Source organism: Anabrus simplex, chromosome 2 (genome assembly GCF_040414725.1).
Source record: "Anabrus simplex isolate iqAnaSimp1 chromosome 2, ASM4041472v1, whole genome shotgun sequence".
NCBI classification, from domain to species: domain Eukaryota; kingdom Metazoa; phylum Arthropoda; class Insecta; order Orthoptera; family Tettigoniidae; genus Anabrus; species Anabrus simplex.
Window position 1 is genome coordinate 857611740 of NC_090266.1, and position 7798 is coordinate 857619537.

The window sequence follows — 7798 nt, forward strand, 5'->3', positions numbered from 1 at the left end:
CCACTCAGCCTCGGGAGGTCAACTGAGTAGAGGTGGGTTCGATTCCCACCTCAGCCATCCTAGAAGTGGTTTTCCGTGGTTTCCCAATTCTCCTCCAGGCGAATGCCGGGATGGTACCTAACTTAAGGCACGGCTACTTCCTTCCTTCTTCCTTGCCTGTCCCATCCAATCTTCCCATCCCTCCACAAGGCCCCTGTTGAGCGTAGCAGGTGAGGCCGCCTGGGAGAGGTACTGGTCATTCTCCCCATTTGTATCCCCCGACCCAAAGTCTGAAGCTCCAGGACACTGCCCTTGAGGCGGTAGAGGTGGGATCCCTCGCTGAGTCTGAGGGAAAAACCAAGCCTGGATGGTAAGCAGATTAAGAAGAAGAAGAAGAGTGGCCATCTATTCTAAAAGGGAGATGTGCATGAATAATAATATGTTTGAGTGGAGTTTTTCTGATTCTTACAGAAAACTATACATTCTAATTGACAAAATTGTATAGTATCTTGTTTCTTTTCTGAATATATATATTAGAGAAAAACAGCTAATTAAATGTATTTATGGTGGCCTTGTTACCATGCTCCTGCCATTCTCTAACGTTTGCAGGGGTTAATAGGTAAGTCTCAGTCAAGAGAGAACCAGTTTTTCAGCTTTTATGAAACGGCCTGAGAGGAATATTTTACGCTCTACCATTTATTATTATTATTATTAGCAGTAGTAGTAGTAGTAGTAGTCTAAATTGAGGGATCCTAGGGTGACATCTATCGCCAATTTACCTGCATTTTTGGCAAATTATAAATTATTATTATTGTTGTATTTTTTTATTTTTACAATTTGCTTACGTCGCACCGACACAGGTAGGTCTTGTGGCGACGATGGGATAGGAAATGCCTAGGAGATGGAAGGAGCGGCCGTGGCCTTAATTAAGGTAGAGCCCCAGCATTTGCCTGGTGTGAAAATGGGAAACGAAGGAAAACTGGCTTCAGGGCTGTTGATAGTGGGGTTCAAACCCACTATCTCTCGTATGCAAGCTCGCAGCAATTTATTTATTAACTTATTTTAAATTTTATTTCATTGGAAGTCGCCAAGTGATTAGTTATGGTGCGAGAATTAATATTACTGTTTTTAATATTACAATTAACGCACAAACGCGAGGCAAATATTTTTTATATTACAATACATAGTTATTGTTTCTGATACTCGACTTTTTCAGAAATATTATTAATAAACTATTAAAGACAGGACTTTCGCCATCTTCACAGTTATTAAGATAATGCTACATAGAATAATAATAACTATTTATTAAATTTGACCGACTTCCCCACACTAAAATATTTAATGTCACTACGGTTTTCTCTTCAAAGCAGGAGACTGACTGCATCATTCACAAATCTTTGGGCTCCTTTTGTAATTGTATGGGAATTAATACTTTTTTGGTTTACGAAACTCGCGCCTGAACTTACGCAACCCTACAGGAACTGCTATCTCTGCGCACTTCAGCTGAACACGCTACCCGCTTGTTGAGTTGCTACCCTACAGGAACTGCTATCTCTGCGCACTTCAGCTGAACACGCTACCCGCTTGTTGAGTTGCTACGTGCTTCTCGTGAGAGCTCAACCCATGGCTCAACCTCACCTTAGTCATTATTTATTACTTTTATTCGTATATCATTCATGGCCTCATAAATTTGACAACGCAGATTTCTTTAACTGACTAAACTAAAAGCATTAATTTATTCAGACTTTTTCCATAATAAAAATAAAATTAACACTTTAGTGTACTGACTATCTCAATACGATCGTGAACAACACACATGATTTACATATCATTGAAGATCCTTTGTTATATGTGTAAAGATAAAACCTCATTTTATTTTCTACATCCAAGTGTAACTAAAATATGAACCTCGGAAATCAGGCAAACTTGTATTAGACGATAAATATAAATATGCTTTTCTGTGAACGTATTACATTTAGGAAAATATTACTTATATAATCTTGATTTTGAAGCAATTAATTAAAACAATTGTATTGTTATTTTTATTTTTTGTATTTTTGTCCTACTTCTCGTGGATGTCCCGTGTGTATCAATTGTAAGTTTTTATTATTATTATTATTATTATTATTATTATTATTATTATTATTATTATTATTATTATTATTATTATTTGTTTTGCCTCCCATTAACTACTATTATGCCTTCCAGAGATAACAACATGCCGGAACTATGTCGCACAGGAATTCTTTTACGCGTCGATAAATGTACCCACTCGAGGCTGGTGTACTTCAGCACCTCGAAATACCACTTGACTGAACCAGATCTAATCTGCCTACTTGGGCTCAGAAGACCAGTGCTCTACCGTCTGAGCCACTCAGTTCGGCAGATGTATGTATTATCCTATGACAGACCTAGGTAAGAAACATTTCAAGGGCCGATTACCTTGACGTTTGGACACTTAGAACAACAATCATCATCAAAGGTTTCGGATAGAATGACTGTGCTGAAGGATTAGAGAATTGTGAAAATGTCTCCCTATGATCCATTTCCCAGCAGATAACATATATGCTTACTTGTACACTTCCTGCCACAAAAATGAGTGCGTTCTTATACGAAAGAATCAGCCTAAGTCTTTGTATAACTCGTCCCGTACTATCGTCTTTCGTAATAAAGTACTTCTTGTCTTACTGTTTCATGTATAGTCACTCAAATAGGAATAAGCGTATGGTATTGTAAGTTCCTCACATTTAATATTTTGTGAGACTTAACTTCAATTATTAGCAAAATAGAATTCACCTCCGATGTAGATACAAACCCTGTGGATACCCACAACAAATATTGTATCTATAGGTTCAGTTGTTTCTGAGCAAAGTGTACCTGCGAGGAACTCACACAATACCAAGCGCTCATTCTTATATTTGAGCGACCGTACATTTGTCCAATATAAATTTTGCCGCCAAGCGAGTTGACCCTGCAGTTAGTATCGCACAGTTGTGAGCTTGCATTCGGGAGATAGTGGGTTCGAATCCCACCATTGGCAGCCATAAAAATATATTTCCGTGGTTTCCCATTTTCATACCAGGCAAATATTGGGGCTGTGCCCGCTACCTTCCCAATCCTAGCCCAGTCCCATTCTTCCGTCTCCGAAAAACTTCGATGTGTTTGTGTGATGTTAACAAGTAACAAGAATAAACGTTGCTAATAAATTTGTATAGTTTATTATCTTAGCAAAGTGACAGGCAGAGTTTAGGGCAATTTGCAGAGAATATTATCGTTTGAACATTTCTGAAGGAATACAAGTGCACCCTTTTATTGGCAAAGCGTATATAAACTTACTTGTATTAACAAACCTCGTCCCGTACTACCGTCTGTACCGAGCTCGATAGCTGCAGTCGCTTAAGTGCGGCCAGTATCCAGTAATCGGGAGATAGTGGGTTCGAGCCCCACTGTCGGCAGCCCTGAAGATGGTTTTCCATGGTTTCCCATTTTCACACCAGGCAAATGCCGGGGCTGTACCTTAATTAAGGCCACGGCCGCTTCCTTCCATTTCCTAGGCCTTTCCTACCCCATCGTCGCCGTAAGACATATCTGTATCGGCGCGACGTAAAGCAAATAGCAAAAAAAAAAAAACTACGGTCTGCCGTAATAAAACATTTCTTGCCTTACTCTTTTATATATATTTGCACAATATACAGTATACTTTGTCCATACACTAGCGTATTTCTATTATATTTCGAAAGGTATAATAATTAATAATAATTTCGTGTGGCTATTACTAGCCGATTGCAGCCCTTGTAAGGCAGACCCTCCGATGAGGGTGGGCGGTATCTGCCATATATAGGTAACTGCGTGTTATTGTGGTGGAGGATAGTGTTATGTGTGGTGTGTGAGTTGCAGGGATGTTGGGGACAGCACAAACACCCAGCCCCCGGGCCAATGGAATTAACCAATTAAGGTTAAAATCCCCGACCCGGCCGGGAATCGAACCCGGGACCCTCTGAACCGAAGGCCAGTACGCTGACCATTCAGCCAACGAGTCGGACATTTCGAAAGGTGAAAAGCAGCGTTTAGGGCGATTGTAGCTAACGTTATCATTTAAAAACGTTCTAAAGGCATAAACGGGCGCACTTTAATTAGCAAGCCTCCGTATATTAACTAGTCTAGATATCTGTATGATAATGTGCTCTTTCCTTTTAGTTGCACTTGTACTCTTTATTTTTATTTATTTATTTATTTTTATTATTTTACTATCTGTCCGCCTCTGTGGTGTAGTGGTTAGCGTGATTAGCTGCCACCCCCGGAGGTCCGGGTTCGATTCCCGGCTCTGCCACGAAAATTTGAAAAGTGGTACGAGGGCCGGAACGGGGTTCACTCAGCCTCGGGAGGTCAATTGAGTAGAGGTGGGTTCGATTCCCACCTCAGCCATCCTCGAAGTGGTTTTCCGTGGTTTCCCACTTCTCCTCCAGGCGAATGCCGGGATGGTGCCTAACTTAAGGCCACGGCCGCTTCCTTCCCTCTTCCTTGTCTATCCCTTCCAATCTTCCCATCCCTCCACAAGGCCCTTGTTCAGCATAGCAGGTGAGGCCGCCTGGGCGAGGTACTGGTCATTCTCCCCAGTTGTATCCCCAACCGAGAGTCTGAAGCTCCAGGACACTGCCCTTGAGGCGGTAAAGGTGGGATCCCTCGCTGAATCCGAGGGAAAAGCCGAACCTGGAGGGTAAACAGATGATGATGATGATTTTACTATCTGCTTTACGTTGCACCAATACAGATAGGTCTTACGGTGACGATGGGATAGGAAAGGACTAGGAGTGGGAAGGAAGCGATAGTGGCCGTAATTTGCCTGGTGTGAAAATGGGAAACCACAGAAAACCATCTTCAGGGCTGCCGACAGTAGGGTTCGAACCCACTATCTCCCGAATGCAAGCTAATAACTACATGGCCCAAAGTGCACAGCCACTTGCTCGATAATTTTCTTTTTAAGTCACGAAGCATACATAATTTGTCATTCTAAAGACAATAACTGGGGATTCCATTGCATGCGCTGAAATTTATTCCAAGCCAGTGCTACGTAAGGAGATGGTGTCCCAGCTAGCACAGAGGCATGGGAAACTCCTGCCTGGCGGGGACTGTCGTAGATACAGTCACTCAGAAAGAGACTGTGCACATGGGATTTTATAACTTCTTTGCAGTAAGTTTTCTCATTTTAAAAAATGAACCTGCAGTTATAATGTTTGTTGTGAGTTTCCACATGGTTTGTATCTACGTGGGAGGCCAATTACATTTTGATAATAATTGAAATTAAAATTAAATTCAAGGGACATACAGTACCATAAGCTTGCGCTCATTTTTTCAGCGACTATACACCTAGAGGGATGTATACTTTATTATTATTATTATTATTACTATTATTATTATTATTATTATTATTATTATTATTATTATTATTATTATTATTATTATTATTATGGAACATTACTGGCATGTAAATGTCAGATGAAAACCAGAGATGCCTGAAGAAACCATCCCCGCGGCCGCTTTGTCCAGCTCAGATTTAAAATACTCTCACCGACGGCTGAACCTGGGATAAAGTGAAGGGAAACAACACGTACCTGTGTGAGCCACGATATGCCTAGGTTCCATAGGAGAAAATCCCGTCCTCCAATTGAGGACTGGTGCCACTTACCATAGATTCAATGTTCTCAGACCCCTAAAATCTTAGGCTAAACCAGTCATTAAAGTGTTCGTTTCCTCCATAATGTAATGTTCGTTTTCAGTTATTGTATACATCCAACCCCATCTTCCACTAATTCCAGTAAACCTGATTTTTTCAGAGTGAAGTGCATACCTATTCATTTCAATTTACCTCATCACTTTATTGGCCAGAACTGACCCAGTGTTTGGGCTGTTAAACATAAGTAACGGTAATACAACTTTTTCTACATTTGAAACATATTTGTGAAATGCAATTGCTCCTCAATCAATGGTCTCTTAAATGGAGAAAGAGACTTTGCTTTGCCCATTATTCGTTTGTGTACAACATCTTTTATGTTTTAATAGAAATACTACTTTATTCATTTATAAAGACACGTTTTTATTGTTGCATTGAGAATGGCCTGAACAAAGAACAAAGTAAATGTGTATTCTGTTCATTCATTGACATAGCCTGCGGGCCAGCGACGGTGCCAGTGCCTTGGACCACTGAAATACTGGCCTTGTGGCTAGCCATATTCAGCAGGATGGACAGGTATTACATCTCTGATTTGCTAAACAATGAGTATTCGTCTCTTAAATCATGATGATTACAGAATAGCATTCATCGTATGTGATAATCCACTTTGCTGAGAACTTGCATATTAATTCAAGGAGTTTTAAAATAATAAACATGAGCACAATTAGCTGTTTTGCAAATAAACCAACTGAAAGCATAAAACACGATGGACATTCTATTTATAATTAATTTTAAGTTCATATTTTTGAAGTGCACGCAATAGAAATATGAAATTAAGTCACTTCCCTTTACAAGTTCTTCAAACTTTTCGGCAGGTTATTTATTTTAATTTCTTCATCTTATTAAATTTATGACGAAATAAGAACATCGTATGGTTACCTGTATCTTTCAGACTAAATCCAATGTATAAAATGTTTTCTTTTTAATGTCCAATATGAAAATGTGAGTAGTAGTTAGCTATCGCGTTACGTTTGTAACAATACAACTAAGGCAATCATTTATGAAAAGTGTATGTATGTTTTGTAGCATAGAACATTTAGACGGCGACAAACATCAAAGCAAGCAGCACACCACACAGACGTGGACGTTACCTGTCGATGTGTGTCTTGAGGCTCGACTGACGGGACCCCAAACAGTACTGACGGCAGTACGGACGGACAGAACGCCAGCCCGCCTCACACGAGCATGCTCAGCCACCACATCGATTCAGCCAATACGAGCTCTCGTTCATCCCTTAGCCTACATAATTAATGTATCGGTTTATTGGAGAGCGGAGGAGGGAAGTGTTACATACGAATTGTTGGCAATGACCCATACCCAAGGCTAATATTGCGCATCACAACCTTCTACTGTGATTCCAGAGGGATTACTGAATGTGTAGGTAAGAACCTTGATATCGTCCTATTACACAGGTACCACGCCTTCTTTTACGATCCCCTGTCCTCCATGGTCTAATATCCTCTCGTCTAGTTGGTCTGGGTTCCAATCACGGCTCTGCCAAGAGTCTAAGACAGAGGTGCTCAGCTGGGCGCCCCTTGAGGCTTGCCCAGTGCGGCCGGGCTGGCTTGACGTAAATGCGGGAAGCTTACGTAGGAAGCATACGTCACAGTGAAGCGAGTGAGCGAACGCACTTTGCAGGGAAGCGAGGGAGCATGGACTTTCGACTGTTATTACGAAGCTCTCCTCCACTACTCAACGAAGTGCTGATTCGGGTACATTGTTGTTGTTCGAGTCATCAGTCTGAAGACGGGTTTGATGCAACACTCCATGCCACCCTATCCTGTGCTAACCTTTTCATTTCTACCTAATTATCGCATCCTTCATCTGCTCTAATCAGCTTGTAATATTCATACCTTGGTCTACCCCTACCGTTCTTACCACCTACACTTCCTTCAAAAACCAACTGTACAAGTCCTGGGTGTCTAAAGATGTGTTCTATCATTCTACCTCTTCTTCTCGTCAAATTTAGCCAAGTAGATCTCCTCTCACTAATTCGATTCAGTATCTCTTCATTTGTGATTCGATCTATCCATCTCACCGTCAGCATACTTCTGTAGCACAACATTCCATAAACTTATATTTTCCTTC

The 7798-nt window shown here is 40.8% G+C and overlaps 1 protein-coding gene across 1 annotated transcript in view; it reads right to left on the bottom strand.

The window, feature by feature from the left end:
* Positions 1-6830, bottom strand: part of LOC136863716 (uncharacterized) — a 769999-nt gene extending 763169 nt beyond the window's left edge. The window contains exon 1 of the mRNA XM_067140074.2: positions 6802-6830. The gene's annotated coding sequence lies outside the window, so the exon portion shown is untranslated. The remainder of the gene's footprint in view (positions 1-6801) is intronic.
* Between the last annotated feature and the right edge of the window lie 968 nt (positions 6831-7798).